This window comes from Rutidosis leptorrhynchoides, chromosome 1, assembly GCF_046630445.1.
Source record: "Rutidosis leptorrhynchoides isolate AG116_Rl617_1_P2 chromosome 1, CSIRO_AGI_Rlap_v1, whole genome shotgun sequence".
Classification (NCBI taxonomy): Eukaryota; Viridiplantae; Streptophyta; class Magnoliopsida; order Asterales; family Asteraceae; genus Rutidosis; species Rutidosis leptorrhynchoides.
Genome location: NC_092333.1, coordinates 529,246,639 through 529,265,894, shown reverse-complemented (window position 1 = coordinate 529,265,894; position 19,256 = coordinate 529,246,639).

Here is a 19,256-nt window from a genome sequence, read left to right as displayed (position 1 = left end):
ATTTGAGTCTTATCATATATAAAGGTACGAGTCACTAAACGTAAAATGCTAGTTTTCTAAGCGTACGAGACTTCGTTTGAAAAACCGGAATTAGGACATAAGTCGAGTGACAACATATAAGTCATTAAAATTGAATTTACAAGTTAACTATGCGTATAAATATAATATAATATAATATATAATTAATTATATAAATAATATATATATATATATATATATATATATATATATATATATATATATATATATATATATATAATATATAATTAATTATATAAATAATATATAAATAATATATATATATAAAACCGTCGGCACAATAAGTTCATTGAGAATGAGCTGGATATAGGAACCTCCGCACTCACGGAGGTGTATGCTTGAAAAGCTCCACGATCGCGGAGCTAAGGGGGTCCAGTCTGAGGCTATAAAACTCGATCGTTTCTGTTTTTTTGAAACCATCCTTCTATCACTCTATCTAGTGTACTCCGTAATATTATTTATTTTATTTTAATTATTATTATTATTATAATTATTAAAATAAATAATATTATTAATCTTATTATTATTAAATAGTAGTATTATTATTATTATACATAAAATACTACGACGAGGTCATGAGCGAGTTATTTCAAAACTGGTTTTCGAGTAGGATAGGGCTAAGGAAATTATGGGTTATAGCTATGGAGGTGATAGGTATGGTTCATGGGTATGCTCGTGAGGTCAATCTAGTGTTTATCATCTCCGTTGCATCTACGTACCTTTCCTGCAATATTGAATCTCAATATTGATACGTGAGTACTCATAATTTAATTTTTACATACTAATAGTGTATCCCTGACTAGTGCTCGAGATTATAGGATTATGCATGCTTGTACTTTTGATATTGCCATTAGATAGGATATGTTAAATCCTGAATTAGTTACGTATGTGGTTGAGATAAAGTATAAGATATGCATGTCGTTGGATAGCTAGCGAAAAATTAAGAACTTGTCATTTAGATATCGAATGGTTTCGATGAACGGATTTGAAGTTATAGTCAATCGAATTTTTGTATTATTATTAAAAATGATTATTATTATAGTAGTTATTATCGTCGTTCTAGTTTTATCTTATTATTATTATTATTATTATTATTATTATTATTATTATTATTATTATTATTATTATTATTATTATTATTATTATTATTATTATTATTATTATTATTATTATTATTATTATTATTATTATCTTTATCAATAAAAGGATTTATCATTAAAAATTGTTATTTTTATTACTATCGTTATTATCGTTAAAGTTATAATTAGTATTATTATTATTATTATTATTATCTAATTATAATAATAATTATTATTATTATTATTATTATTATTAATATATATATATCATTATTTAAAAATGGTTATTGTTATTCCTATTATTATTATGATATTATCATTAAAACAATTATTAGTATTATCGTTAATAATGTCATAGTAATTCTCATTATTAGTATTATTGTAATTAAAACTAATATTAGTAACACCTAATTATTTTGATTACTATTATTATCATTATTATGAACACGATATAAAAGACGATTAAAAGCTATTAAACGAAAAGATTTGAAAATAATGAGTATGAGTGTCATGACGAAATTAAAATATTATAAGATATTGATTTAGATAAAATTATCATTCTTATTATTTTTATCATTACTATTATTATTAAAAGTATCGTTAGTATTAAAACTATCATTTTAACAAAAATTATTATTTTAATAGAAATGTCATTGTTATTACAAAATATCATTATTATTATCATTTTAAATAGAATTATTATTTTAAAGTTAACATTAAAAAGTATCGTAAATATTAAAGTTATCATAATTAGAATTATCATTTTATCATAATATCATTTTTAGTAATTATAAATATTGATATTTTTATTAATAGAATAATAATAATTATTGTTACAAAATAATACAACTCTTACTTACTATTATTATAGATATTATTTTATCAAATAAATATGCGATACAAATATATTTTACTACGTGTAATAAAATTACTTTAATAATACCTATCATATTATCTTTATGATATTAAATGAACTTTATAAATTTTATTACTTAAGATATATAAAAGTATATTTTTTTATAAAGTTTTATTTATTAATAAATGAATTATATTATTTACTCTAATAAATTTTTTAAAATTATTTAGAAATATAAAACGACGATATTTAAAATATATTATAATCATGTATAAATTTTAGAAATCATTTTGAGTCAAATTGACTTTTGTTGACTTTTGCATATTAGTCTCGAGCATTAGGATTGTGGTACACTATGACCAGACCTAATTGTTAGACAAATATTGACCAACATATAAATATATATAATTAATTTAGGTTCGTGAATCCGAGGCCAACCTTGCACTTGTTCAATGACATTATATGTATTTTTAATACGAAATACAATAAGTGAGTTTCATTTGCTCCCTTTTTTAAATGCTTTTGCAATATATATTTTTGGGACTGAGAATACATGCGCTACTTTTATAACTGTTTTACGAAATAGACACAAGTAATCGAAACTACATTCTGTGGTTGAATTATTAAATCGAATATGCCCCTTTTTAGTCTGGTAATCTAAGAATTAGGGAACAGACACCCTAATTGACGTGAATCCTAAAGATAGATCTATCGGGCCCAACAAGCCCCATCCAAAGTACCGGATACTTTAGTACTTCGAATTTATCATGTCCGAAGGGAGTCCCGGAATGATGGGGATATTCTATATGCATCTTGTTAAGGTCGGTTACCAGGTGTTCACCATATGAATGATTTTTGTCTCTATGCATGAGACGTATATTTATGAGAACTGGAAATGAAATTCTTGTGGTCTATGAAAATGATGGAAATGAATGATTATGACAAACTAATGAACTCACCAACCTTTTGGTTGACACTTTAAAGCATGTTTATTCTCAGGTGTTAAAGAAATCTTCCGCTGTGCATTTGCTCATTTTAGAGATATTACTTGGAGTCATTCATGGCATATTTTGAAAGACGTTGCATTCGAGTCGTTGAAATTCATCAAGATTATTATTAAGTCAATTATAGTTGGATGTATTATGAAATGGTATGCATGCCGTCAATTTTCATTGTAAAGAAAGTTTTTCTTTTAGAAACGAATGCAATGTTTGTAAAATGTTTCATATAGAGGTCAAATACCTCGCGATGTAATCAACTATTGTGAATCGTTTATAATGTATATGAACGAGACCTTTCAGTTGGTATCAGAGCTGGTTTAAGCTGTGTCATCGGCTTAATCGTAGAGGGGGTTCTCACAGTGTTACCTGTGATGAAGCATTAGCTCTTACTCCTCGCGGTCTGAATATGGTTGGCTTAGCTGAGAGGCATGGCTGTAAAATCAGTGTATGAGGTACGCTCATTGGTCACCAGGCGGTTAGCTGGGAAGGCACTGAGTGGGATGCGTCCCCACTATTTCTATTGGTATCAGAGCGGTGGTCTTAGCGAACCAGGTCTGCATTAGTGTGTCTAACTGATAAGTCGTTAGGATGCATTAGTGAGTCTGGACTTTGACCGTGTCTGCATGTCAAAAGTTTTGCTTATCATTTTTAGTCAGAAATCATCTGCTTATCATCCTTAGGAAATTACCTGCTTATCATTATTAGTCTAGACACATCTTGCTACATTAATTGCATGAGTAGTGTATAGACAAAAATTCATATCTTAGCGTATCTGCTAAATCATATCTTATCGTATCTGTTACTTTAAACGTTTCCTGACATATCCCGCAAATTCCTCCGTAATTTACAAAATCTTTTGTTCTATATCTATAGATATTCTATGTAATTAGAATACCATCCGATAACTGAAAATCATTTCATATCGAAAAATCATTATTCAATCGTACGAAATGGAATTCATCATTAATTCAAGTTCCTCGGATTCCGAAATGGAATCCCACTCCAGCTCTGAAAGCAGTGTGACTGGAATGGATCAACCAATTAGCCATCATCTATTCTGGATGAATTGGGGATAGGTTCGTAGCCTCCTTAATCATTGGAGATAAGAAGAAGGTGATCCCTTCCATCTACCACATTGCCCTCTTGGCGAAGAACCTGAAGCACTTACCGGCAAACCTGTTCGAGACACCATTTTCTCTCTCATTTCCAGAGTATCTCGTCACGATTACATACTACATCAAATTTTAGATTTTATTTATCCGCTCGTCCGAACCGACAATCACCCCGGTGTAATAGAAGAAGTCAACGAGCTTCGCGCTCGAGTAGTAGCTTTAGAGAATATGGTGCAAAGGTTACAAACACCAGCAGCAGCACCATCAGCATAACCAGTACCACTATCATCAACGCCAACAGTACCATTACCACCTCCAACCACAACCGTGTCGTAAACCTCAACTTCACAATCTGTCCGACGAGTATCAACGTCATACGCTCTGTAGATACTAAGAGATACCACCAACAACAAACGATGAAGTGTTGATTCATAACTTCATTGGAGAAACATTTTGGAACGATTATATAATCTCTAAAGTCTTAGAGATTATCTATTCTAACCCTAACCAGAAATCAGATGAGTGAACCAAAATGATAAAAGGAAAGGTAGAAACCCTGATAAGAATGATGCGTGATTCACAAGCTAGACTTGTTTTACCAACAACATCAACAGTACCGTAGCATCACCAGCACCATCAGTATCGTCAGCTTCATCAGCCCTAGCAGCACCTATAACATCACAAGCTCCGACAGTTCAAGAATCACCATGAACATTATTACAAATCCACAACAAGTATGTCATATCAACAAGATATGAAGTATTAACTCATTTCCACTGAAGGATTAATATGTATATCTTATATATATAAATTTTCAAACCATAATAAATCTTTCCGTACTAAGCTATTATGTGTGAATCTTAACTACGCGGTTAATTCATATTACAAATATGCAATAATGTACGTCCTTCGCCCGCAACTTAACCATCGTTAACTACAATCTCTGTCTCAATTCAACAAATTTCAATTCATAATAAATCAAGTATATATTTGATTTTACACTTTCATCATCGATGTACCCAAAACTTTTCAGATAATATCATTCGTACTTTGCGAAGTCCACAAGAATTTAATGAAAACCAACATCACGCCTCAACAAATAACGAAGTATTGATTCATAATTTCAATATTATTGAAAGAATACTTATGTAATCTCTAAAGCCTTCAAGGGATTATTCAATTCTAGTTCTAACCGTAAATCGAATGAGTTTAATTTAGTATTAACTCATTAAAATCTATGTTACATCTGAAGAGAATATATACATATATATTTTCATAAAGACTGTAATAAAATTCTTTTGTACAAAATATTAATTGTGAAATGTTTTTAACGGGTAGGTAATACCCGAGAGATATATGTATATTCACAATTAATATGTTACATTCTTCGAATCTGATTAAGCAAATTATCAACTATACTTCCTACTTTCACAATAATATACATTCTTTCATAGAAATCAAAACAACCATACTCATTCAAACCCAATTACATATTCTGATTTTTCAACCTCAGAATTCAATTCGAGATATAACTGGTACCATCACTTTTAGATTCCTACATCTTTCAAAGCTATACTTTGACTTCAAAACTGTGTTAGAACATCAAATGTATATTAACGATTACAATCTGTGTTCAAACCCTTCGAAAATTTCTGAAGACACTTCAAATAATGAGCAATCGAGATGATGATTCAACCACATATTACCCACAGTTATGTACTTAAAAAGCTCTCGAAGCCAAAGTCATAATTCCACACATATTTATGTCAGATCCTTTGGCATTTATTAGCAAAAATAACCTTGCGATTTCTTTTCAATGTAGCCAGTTTTGTCACAGCTCCAACAAGTCAATTTAGACTTTTCCGTCAAAACAACCTTATTATAGCCTTATATATACGTTGTCCTTTCAGCATCATTACCGAGGAACCTTTCATATTCCACCACATTAGTTATAAACTTACTAACAACTTCACTGATCTTGGGCATTCCGAAGAATCATTATCGAAACCTCATCATTTACTCATTCGCATCTTGTAACGAGAATTGCTATACGAATCATCGGGGATTAGCAATTAGTATTTTGAAATCTCGCAGCATGTCTATGCCAACAGTTATATGTGTACATATAACGTCTATCTCCTGGACTTACATACTTGAATGTGAAGTTTCTGAAAAATACCCTGAACTGCGAAATAGTTCTCGAAATGTTGATGAAGCAGCAAAAACTATAAAATGACCTTAACAGTAAAAAGTTTGATGATAATGAATAGTGTGCTGGCAAAGCGCAGAAAAAGAGAAGTTTTGGAACTAGAAAACGGATTGAGCAAAGTATGAAAGCGGATGTGGATAAATCACAAGGACGAAACCTACATTCAAAGAATCCAAATGATTCAGTATTTGCTGAAGTCATTAACAAATATCTTGCTCCTGATCATAAAACTCTGCGGACAATATTCTTCATCATCCTCTGATATTAGAAATTCTAAGATATCATCGTATCTTTCATTATAAATATCCTCCATATTTCTGAAGATATTGTCTTAATTAGTCTTATCTGAAATCATTTACCTCTTCGCGCTATCTGTATTACATCATAAAAGAAACTATTTTAGTTTCTAAATTCTGAAACATTCGAGTTTAAAATAGGAATATTTTTGAAGTAGTGTTGGGAGCTGAAGCATGAATTAGTAAAATATAATGACACTTGATCAACGTGATTATATTACAGTAATTCATGCTGAGTTTCTAAATGGAACGTGATGATTCACAAATCATAACGTCATCATGTGTCATGTTACACGACTTTTGTATTCTATTTAACCTCTAAAATATCAAGAAAATATTTTCTTGATGATTCGATCTTTTCTGAGGTATTCTGGTAATTTGACAAAACAAGATTGTGCCATTACCATTTCCTTCTTAGAACATTAACAATGTTCATTCCGAAATTTATATCTGCAAATTATGGACCATTATAAGTGGTACTTACTCGCAAGAAGAAGAAACAAAAGGACAAAGCTCCGAAACAAAAATTGGGGTATAAATCGCAGCAAATAAAAGAAAGCATTAACTAGATATGACAATGATTATGGGAGACAGAAGCAGGGACATCGAAATATAAGAAAAGATATAAAACCCAACAACCACCCAGAAATTATAAACCGTATATATCAATACATATAGCAATATAAAGACACGGGGGAACTAAAAACACTATAAAACTAAGTGTATAGTAGAAGTAAATAGATTCTTTCGATGGTAGATGAAAAAGAAGAATGACCTATATGAAGGTTAGGAATATATCAAGAAGCAGAACTGGATGGAGCATATTGATGAATGCTTTAAAGTATTAGTTAGAAATAATGGCAGGTGTGAGTTAAAAGGAAATGAAGGAGGTGGATTTATAGTAAAATATTCGACAAAGAAATCAAAACAGATGATCGCATTTAAAGCAGATCCTAATTCCATTGATTATCGAAGAATCAAATCCTATTACGAAGATTTTCTCCAAATCTCTTGAACTTGGAAATCAATCCTATCTACGTTAAAATATATGAAGAATCTATACCTACTCATTTCACTCTTTTGGTAATAGCTTCACTCGTACTCTTCACAAAATCAAATGGTTTATTCCATATTACTCAATGATGATAAAACCCTAATCTTCAGCTTATATGCGTCATGAAAACATACTAATTGTCAGCCATGACCATCCCAATCAAATTTCAGGACGAAATTTCTTTAACGGGTAGGTACTGTGACAACCCGGAAATTTCCGACCAAATTTAAACTTTAATCTTTATATATTCCCGACACGATAAGCAAAGTTTGTAAATTGAATCTCAAGAATTTTAAACTGTGTTCATACATTCATTTAACCTCGATCAAATTCCAAAGATTCATGAACCATTATAGGAACGAATATAATTATATATGTATATGTATATATATATTATAACTTGAAAACGTTAACAAAGTATTAGACGTATAATACTTTACATAAACGTATTTGTTTCAAAATATATTTAGAATAATTATCGATGGAATTAAAAGATAATATCAAATGATTGATTTATCAGATACATTGAATTATGGCTACGAGTCCCTATTAGGAGGTCCACTTTGATTTAGGAAACCTTTCTTTTTTAACCATATTTGGAAAATGGTAAAGTGATTTTACAAATAAGAACAAAGTGTCAACTAACGAGAACTAGACAAGAGTTAGTGAAGATTCTTATTTGATTCTAAATTCATACTTTACAATATTTTCCTTGTGATATTAATAAGATAACTATTATGATTATCATTTTAAAGTTAGAATGTGGAATGTAAATAACTTATACATTGGGTATCGACATTTTACATTAAGGTGATTTTGTACATTTATCTAACCTTTAGACTTTATATCACGTTGCACCAATAAACGTTAAGAACTTGAAACCTATGAAAAGTATATTTAATTTTATTTCTCTAAAATGTTTTACGATATAACAACCTCTACTAATATAACTTTTTAGTAAAATGATTCTTAAAAATACTTTGCTTTGGAAAATAAAGTTTTCATATTTATTTAATAATGTTTCAAACGTACAAAAACAATTTTTAAAGAACTTTATTAGTGAAACGTTTTATAAGATAAATTGTTCATAAGTTTTAAGAAACTTAATTAAAGCTTTATATCATAAATTATATATATATATATATATATATATATATATATATATATATAGTGTTTCAAAAACGTAAAACGTGATACGACATAATATTTTCTATTACTTAAACGTTTTAAACTTTGAAATATAATTAGATAGATATTTCAATTATATATAAGATATACAAAATTATATTCTTAAGTAAGAATATATATATATATATATATATATATATATATATATATATATATATATTACAAACGCGTTATGTATAAATTAAATATAAAACGTTTCGATATTATTAAACGTATTTTAGTAAACAACTAGACTTTGATTTAAAGAAGCAAATGACCAAAACACTTAAATGAATAAGTTACACATTGAGTTGGATTATTTTTCATTGATTTGAGTCTTGTCATATATAAAGGTACGAGTCACTAAACGTAAAATGCTAGTTTTCTAAGCGTACGAGACTTCATTTGAAAAACCGGAACCAGGACATAAGTCGAGTGACAACATATAAGTCATTAAAATTGAATTTACAAGTTAACTATGAGTATAAATATAATATAATATAATATAATATATAATTAATTATATAAATAAAATATATATATATATATATATATATATATATATATATATATATATATATATATATATATATATATAAAACCGTCGGCACAAGAAGTTCATTGAGAATGAGTTGGAAACAGGAACCTCCGCACTCACGGAGGTGTATGCTTAAAAAGCTCCACGATCGCGGAGTTAAGGGGGTCTAGTCTGAGGCTATAAAACTCGATCATTTCTGTTGTTTTGAATCCATCCTTCTATCCCTCTATCTAGTGTACTCCGTAATATTATTTATTTTATTTTAATTATTATTATTATTATTATTATTATTAAAATAAATAATATTATTAATCTTATTATTATTAAATAGTAGTATTATTATTATTATACATAAAATACTACGACGAGGTCATGAGCGAGTTATTTCAAAACTGGTTTTCGAGTAGGATAGGGCTAAGCAAATTATGGGTTATAGCTATGGAGGTGATGGGTATGGTTCATGGGTATGCTCGTGAGGTCAATCTACTTTTTATCATCTCCGTTGCGTCTACGTACCTTTCCTGCAATATTGAATCTCAATATTGATACGTGAGTACTCATAATTTAATTTTTACATACTAATAGTGTATCCCTGACTAGTGCTCGAGATTATAGGATTATGCATGCTTGTACTTTTGATATTTCCATTAGATAGAATATGTTAAATCCTGAATTAGTTACATATGAGATTGAGATAAGGTATAAGATATGCATGTCGTTGGAAAGCTAGCGAAAAATTAAGAACTTGTCATTTAGATATCGAATGGTTTCGATGAACGGATTTGAAGTTATAGTCAATCGAATTTTTGTATTATTATTAAAAATGATTATTGTTATCGTCGTTATTATCGTCGTTCTAGTTTTATCTTATTATTATTATTATTATTATTATTATTATCTTTATCAATAAAAGGATTTATCATTAAAAATTGTTTTTTTTATTACTATCGTTATTATCGTTAAAGTTATAATTAGTATTATTATTATTATTATTATTATTATTATTATTATCTAATTATTATTATTATTATTATTATTATTATTATTATTATTATTATTATTATTATTATTATTATTATTATTATTATTATTATTATTATTATCATTATTAATATATATATCATTATTTAAAAATGGTTATTGTTATTGTTATTGTTATTGTTATTGTTATTATGATATTATCATTAAAACAATTATTAGTATTATCGTTAATAATATCATAGTCATTATCATTATTAGTATTATTGTAATTAAAACTAATATTAGTAACACCTAATTATTTTGATTACTATTATTATCATTATTATAAACACGATATAAAAGACGATTAAAAGCTATCAAACGAAACGATTAGGAAATAATGAGTATGAGTATCATGAAGAAATTAAAATATTATAAGATATTGATTTTCGATAAAATTATCATTCTTATTATTTTTATCATTACTATTATTATTAAAAATATCGTTAGTATTAAAACTATCATTTTAACAAAAATTATCATTTTAATAGAAATGTCATTCTTATTATAAAATATCATTATTATTATCATTTTAAATAGAATTATTATTTTAAAGTTAACATTAAAAACTATCGTAAATATTAAAGTTATCATAATTAGAATTATCATTTTATCATAATATCATTTTTAGTAATTATAAATATTGATATTTTTATTAATAGAATAATAATAATTATTGTTACAAAATAATACAACTCTTACTTACTATTATTATAGATATTATTTTATCAAATAAATATGCGATACAAACATATTTTACTACGTGTAATAAAATTACTTTAATAATACCTATCATATTATCTTTATGATATTAAATGAACTTTATAAATTTTATTACTTAAGATATATAAAAGTAAATTTTTTTATAAAGTTTTATTTATTAATAAATGAATTATATTATTTACTCTAATAAATCTTTTAAAAATATTTAGAAATATAAAACGACGATATTTAAAATATATTATAATCATGTATAAATTTTGGAAATCATTTTGAGTCAAATTAACTTTTGTTGACTTTTGCATATTAGTCTCGAGCATTAGGATTGTGGTACACTATGACCAGACCTAATTGTTAGACAAATATTGACCAACATATAAATATATATAATTAATTTAGGTTCGTGAATCCGAGGCCAACCTTGCACTTGTTCAATGACGTTATATGTATTTTTAATACGAAATACAATAGGTGAGTTTCATTTGCTCCCTTTTTTAAATGCTTTTGCAATATATATTTTTGGGACTGAGAATACATGCGCTACTTTTATAACTGTTTTACGAAATAGACACAAGTAATCGAAACTACATTCTGTGGTTGAATTATTAAATCGAATATGCCCCTTTTTAGTCTGGTAATCTAAGAATTAGGGAACAGACACCCTAATTGACGTGAATCTTAAAGATAGATCTATCGGGCCCAACAAGCTCCATCCAAAGTACCGGATGCTTTAGTACTTCGAATTTATCATGTCCGAACGAAGTCCCGGAATGATGGGGATATTCTATATGCATCTTGTTAAGGTCGGTTACCAGGTGTTCACCATATGAATGATTTTTGTCTCTATGCATGGGACGTATATTTATGAGAACTGGAAATGAAATTCTTGTGGTCTATGAAAATGATGGAATTGAATGATTATGACAAACTAATGAACTCACCAACCTTTTGATTGACACTTTAAAGCATGTTTATTCTCAGGTGTTAAAGAAATCTTCCGCTGTGCATTTGCTCATTTTAGAGATATTAATTGGAGTCATTCATGGCATATTTTGAAAGACGTTGCATTCGAGTCGTTGAAATTCATCAAGATTATTATTAAGTCAATTATAGTTGGATGTATTATGAAATGGTATGCATGCCGTCAATTTTCGTTGTAAAGAAAGTTTGTCTTTTAGAAACGAATGCAATGTTTGTAAAATGTATCATATAGAGGTCAAATACCACGCGATCTAATCAACTATCGTGAATCGTTTATAATGTATATGAACGGGACCTTTCAGAAATGTCCCAATGGAAAATACCATCAACACCCGTATTTCTTAAGTTTTAGCTATAACCCGGGAACATCTAAGCCACCGGGTCCTTCTAGACCATTTGTGAAAAGAACGGATCGTATTAGGGGAGCACCATATATCTCTAGGAAATTAGCAAAACAACCCAAGTCCGAAGAAGAAGAAACAAGTGAGTCGGAATAAAGAGTTGTAATCATGCGGTGTAATATATGTAATATAAGTGTGCTTGTACTTTCATGTTGTATGTAAAAAAAAATTGCTTGTATTATTTGATAATTATCTTTTACAAATCTAATTCTCGTCTATTTTACAGTATAAAAACACAATGGACGTTAAGGATAGACAACTAAAAAGTTTAGAAGACCTACCCGGGGACATGATTGACGAAATCTTGTCTAAAGTCGATCAGAATTCGTCGGCACAATTATTTACGGCAAAATTAGTTTGTAGAACATTTGAAGAACGTTCCAGACATGCCTTAGTTTATAAAAGGCTTTCATTTGAAAGATGGGGTATATCACATTGGGGACACCGTAAGTTACGCCGTGTTCTCTTTAAAGTGTTAAATGCGGGGAACCCAAATGAAATTTTACGCTACGGGTTAAGAACCTATTTTGACTCAACATATCCCAACGTAGGACTTCGTGAGTTAGAAAGAGCCTCTAACATGCAACATAAAGAAGCATGTTATGCTTACGAGTTAGTGATGTTCGCTTCTCACCAAAGTGAGAAAAAGAACATCAGATTGCAACTTTTAAATAAAACCTTCCCACAAGTGACGGATTCAGTAGTTGGGGTGAGAAAAAAGATTTTTAGATTATTACGGGGCTGTTGGGCATTACGAAACCCTCGTCCCTTTGACGACATTACAACATGCTGTCTTGTCAACGGCCACAACGGTTATGTTCCACAAGACCAAGGAATGGAAGTAATCTTAGTAAAACCAGAATGCATGACTTCTTTCTGGACTTATGAATTACGTGTTTTTATTGTCTTTGCTGAACGACTTGCGTATTAACTAGGATTGTTGTCACAACTGTTTTGTATCAAAGTTATTGTGTGCTATATTTCATGCTATATGTATAATAGCGGTATTGTAAGTTTGTAAAATATTGTATAATAGTTTGAACGCGAAATATTATTATAATCAGTTTTTCATATAGAATTGTAGTAGTTGAATTGTATATTAGATACTAAGTATGAACTTAACGGGTAGGTACTACCCGAATTAAAACTATAAAACGCTAATATAAAGAAAAAGCTTTTATAAATGAGTTTATACTATGCTACGAAATACTATTGACTACTCTTAATATTCTATATGATTAACTTAATTCTTTTGGGCTATTTTTGAAGGAAATGGCACCGACGACTCGTCAGTACAGGCTGCAATGCAAAACAACAACAATAACTCTCCAAAACTTTGCGGCAGTACAGGCTTCCGTGTTTTCCTTGCAGCAAACATAGTGTCAGTACAGGCTGCAATGCAAAACAACAACAATAACCCTGAATCTAGCAATGCAAATAACGCCACAAGAAATCGTGTAGGATGTTAATATAAAGAATTCATTGCCTGTAAACCTCTGGAATTCGATGGAACCGAGGTCCAATCGGATTGAAACGGTGGACCGAAAAGGTTGAATCGGTGTTTGCCATAAGTAAGTGTACTGAAGAAGACAAAATAAAGTACGCTACACATACCTTCACAGGTACTGCGTTAACATGGTGGAATACCTATCTAGAACAAGTGGGACAAGATGCTGCGTACGCACTACCGTGGTCAGCATTCAAACATCTGATGACTGAGCAGTGTCGTCCCAGAAACGAGGTCAATAAGCTCAAAGTAGAGCTTAAGAGATTACGAACACAAGGATTCGATATTACCACATACGAATGACGATTCACGGAGTTATGTTTATTGTGCCCAAGAGCGTTCGAAGATGAAGAGGAGAAAATCGACGCATTTGTAAAAGGGTTACCAGAAAGGATCCAAGAAGATATAAGTTCACACGAGCCCGCCTCCATACAAAAGGCGAGTCGAATGGCTCATAAACTCATAAATCAGATTGAGGAAAGAATTAAAGAGCAGGCGGCCGAAGAAGCCAACATGAAACAAATCAAGAGAAAGTGGGAAGAAACCAGTGACAAGGGTCACAATTTTAACAATCAACACAGCAATCACAACTTCAATCACACCAAATTTCGCAACAACAACCGCAACAACAACCATCTCAACAACAATAACCATTACAACCACCGTCCCAACAATAATAACAATCGCAACAACAACCATTTCAATAACAACAAACAACAGAAACAACCATGCTTCAGGTGTGCAGAGTACCATCCAAATGTGTTCTGCACAACATTTTGCACCAAGTGTAAGAGAAGTGGTCATGGTGCGGCAAAATGTGAGGTTTACGGACCAAAGAACAACAAAAATAAAGAAACAAATAATGTCGGAACAAATAATGCCGACGTAGTTTGTTATAAATGTGGAAAACTGGGCCACATTATTAGAAATTGCCCAAACCAAGGGAATACTAATGGGCAAGGCCGCGGAAGAGTTTTCAATATAAATGCGGCAGAAGCGCAGGAAGACCCGGAGCTTGTTACGAGTACGTTTCTTATTGACAATACATCTGCTTATGTTTTATTTGATTCGGGTGCGGATAGAAGCTATATGAGTAGAGATTTTTGTGATAAATTAAGTTATCCACTGATGCCTTTGGATAATAAATTTTTACTCGAATTAGAAAACGGTAAATTAATTACAGCAGATAATATATGTCAGAATCGAGAAATTAAGCTGGTTAGTGAAACATTTAAGATTGATTTGATACCAGTAGAGTTAGAAAGTTTTGATGTGATAATTGGCATGGACTGGTTGAAAAAGGAGAGAGCAGAGATCGTATGTTATAAAAATGCAATTCGCATTGTATGGGAAAAAGGAAAACCCTTAATGGTGTACGGAGAAAAGAGCAACGCGAAGCTAAATGTTATTAGTAATTTGAAGGCGCAAAAGCTAATAAAAAAAGGTTGCTATGCTGTTTTAGCACATGTCGAGAAAGTACAAACCGAAGAAAAGAACATCAATGATGTTCCCGTCGTAAAAGAATTTCCCGATGTATTTCTGAAAGAATTACCGGGACTACCTCCACACCGATCCGTTGAATTTCAAATAGATCTTGTACCAGGAGCTGCACCAAAAGCTCGTGCTCCATACAGACTCGCTCCAAGTGAAATGAAGCAACTCCAAAACCAATTACAAGAACTTTTAGAGCGTGGTTTTATTCGACCAAGCACATCACCATGGGGAGCTCCTGTTTTATTTTTCAAAAAGAAGGACGGTACATTCAGGTTGTGTATCGACTACCGAGAGTTGAACAAACTTACCATCAAGAACCGTTATCTACTACCAGAATCGACAACTTATTTGATCAACTACAAGGCTCGTCGGTTTATTCGAAGATCGATTTACGTTCTGGATATCATCAAATACGGGTGAAGGAGGATGATATTCCGAAAACAGCTTTTAGGACGCGTTACGGTCATTACGAGTTTATGGTTATGCCATTTGGTTTAACTAACGCATCAGCTGTGTTCATGGACCTTATGAACAGAGTGTGTGGACCATATCTTGACAAGTTTGTCATTGTTTCCATCGATGACATACTTATATACTCAAAGAATGATCAAGAGCACGAAGAACATTTGAGAAAAGTGCTAGAGTTGTTGAGGAAAGAAAAACTGTACGCTAAGTTTTCAAAGTGTGCATTTTGGTTGGAAGAAGTTCAATTCCTCGGTCACATAGTGAACAAAGAAGGTATTCAGGTGGATCCAGCAAAAATTGAAACCGTTGAAAAATGGGAAACCCCAAAAACTCCGAAACACATACGCCAATTTTTAGGATTAGCTGGTTACTACAGAAGATTCATCCAAGATTTTTCCAAAATAGCAAAACCCTTTACGGTATTAACGCATAAAGGGAAGAAATTTGAATGGAAGAATGAACAAGAAAAAGCGTTTCAATTGTTGAAGAAAAAGTTAACTACGGCACCTATATTGTCATTGCCTGAAGGGAATGATGATTTTGTGATATATTGTGACGCCTCAAAGCAAGGTCTCGGTTGTGTATTAATGCAACGAATGAAGGTAATTGCTTGTGCGTCTAGATAATTGGAGATTCACGAGCAGAATTATACGACGCATGATTTGGAATTAAGCACGGTTGTTTTTTCATTAAAGACTTGGAGGCACTACTTATATGAGGTCAAAAGTATTATATATACTGACCACAAAAATCTCCAACACATACTTAATCAGAAACAACTGAACATGAGGCAGCGCAAGTGGATTGAGTTATTGAATGATTACGATTTTGAGATTCGTTACCACCCGGGGAAGGCGAATGTGGTAGCCGATGCCTTGAGTAGAAAGGACAGAGAACCTATACGGGTAAAAGCTATGAATATAATTATTCGTACTAACCTTACTACTCAAATAAAGGAGGCGCAACAGGGAGTTGTAAAAGAAGGGAATTTAAAGAATGAAATACCCAAAGGATCGGAGAAACACCTTAATATTCGAGAAGACGGAACCCGGTATAGAGCTGAAAGAATTTGGGTGCCAAAGTTTGGAGATGTGAGAGAAATGGTACTTGGAGAAGCACATTAAACCAGATACTCAATACATCCTGGAGCGCGAAAGATGTACAAGGACCTCAAGAAACATTTTTGGTGGCCGGGTATGAAAGCCGATATTTCGAGATATGTAGGAGAATGTTTGACGTGTTCTAAGGTCAAAGCTGAACATCAGAAACCATCAGGTCTACTTCAACAACCTGAAATCCCGGAATGGAAATGGGAAAACATTACCATGGATTTCATTACTAAATTGCCGAGGACTGCAAGTGGTTATGATACTATTTGGGTAATAGTCGATCGTCTCACCAAATCAGCACATTTTCTGCCAATGAGAGAAGATGACAAAATGGAGAAGTTAGCACGATTATACTTGAAATAAGTTGTCTCCAGACATGGAATACCAATCTCTATTATCTCTGATAGGGATGGCAAATTTGTTTCAAGGTTCTGGCAGACATTACAGCAAGCATTGGGAACTCGTCAAGACATGAGTACTGCCTATCATCCACAAACTGATGGACAAAGTGAAAGGACGATACAGACCCTTGAAGACATGCTACAAGCATGTGTTATCAATTTCAGAAACAGTTGGGATCGACATCTACTGCTAGCAGAATTTTCCTACAACAACAGTTATCATTCGAGTATTGAGATGGCACCATTCGAGGCACTTTATGGTAGAAAGTGTAGGTCTCTGATTTGTTGGAGTGAATTTGGGGATAGACAGATTACGAGTCTAGAAATTATTCAAGAAACCACAGAGAAGATCATCCAAATTCAACAACGGTTGAAAACCGCTCAGAGTCGACAAAAGAGCTACGCGGACCCTAAAAGGAAAGATATAGAATTTGAAATTAGAGAGATGGTCATGCTTAAGGTTTCGCCTTGGAAAGGCGTTGTTCGATTTGGTAAACGGGGGAAACTAAATCCAAGATACATTGGACCATTCAAGATTATAGATCGTGTCAGACCAGTAGCCTACCGACTTGAATTACCTCAACAACTCGCCAATGTACATAATACCTTTCACGTCTCAAATCTAAAGAAGTGCTTGGCAAAAGAAGATCTCATTATTCCTTTAGACGAAATTAAAATCAACGAAAAACTACAATTCGTTGAAGAACCCGTTGAGATAATGGATCGTGAGGTTAAAAGGCTCAAGCAAAATAAGATACCGATTGTCAAGGTGCGATGGAATGCTCGTAGGGGACCCGAGTTCACCTGGGAGCGTGAAGATCAAATGAAGCTGAAATACCCGTACCTATTTCCAGAAGATTCGTCAACACCTTCAACAGCATAAAATTTCGGGACGAAATTTATTTAACGGGTAGGTACTGTAGTGATCCAAACTTTTCCATGATTATATATTAAATGAAAACTATATTTGAATGATTAAATGTTTCCAACATGTTACAATCAAACTTGTTAAGACTTGATTATTTGGGTATATTAACAATGAGTTATATACATAAAATGAGACTATTGAATTAAGAAAACTTGAAACGATAAATATAATGATTATCGTTATAACAACGTCTTACTAAATACATATGTATCATATTAAGATATTAATACACTATGTTTAACTTCATGAAATGATAATTACATATATCATTAAGCGTATTAACAACGAACTACACGAGTAAGATGAGACTACTAACTTAAGGATTTCGAAACAATACATATATGTAACGATTGTCGTTGTAATAGTATTTTACACACACACACACACAAACACACACACACACACACACACATATATATATATATATATATATATATATATATATATATATATATATATATATATATATATATATGTATATATATATATATATATGTGTATATATATATATATATATACACACCATGTTAGCATGTTAACATAACAATTTAACATCTCATTTAAGTGTAATAACAATGGATCAATTACATTTAACAAGATCGTTAACTTAAAGGTTCCGAAACAACACTTACGTATAACGACTAACGATGACTTAACGACTCAGTTAAATGTATATACATATAGTGTATTAAGATGTATTAATACACTTTTGGAAGACTTCATGACATATATCAAAGTACTTCTACTTAACAAAAATGCTTACAATTACATCCTCATTCATTTTCATCAACAATTCTACTCGTATGCACCCGTATTCGTACTCGTACAATACACAGCTTCTAATATGTATATACTATTGGTATATACACTCAATCATCA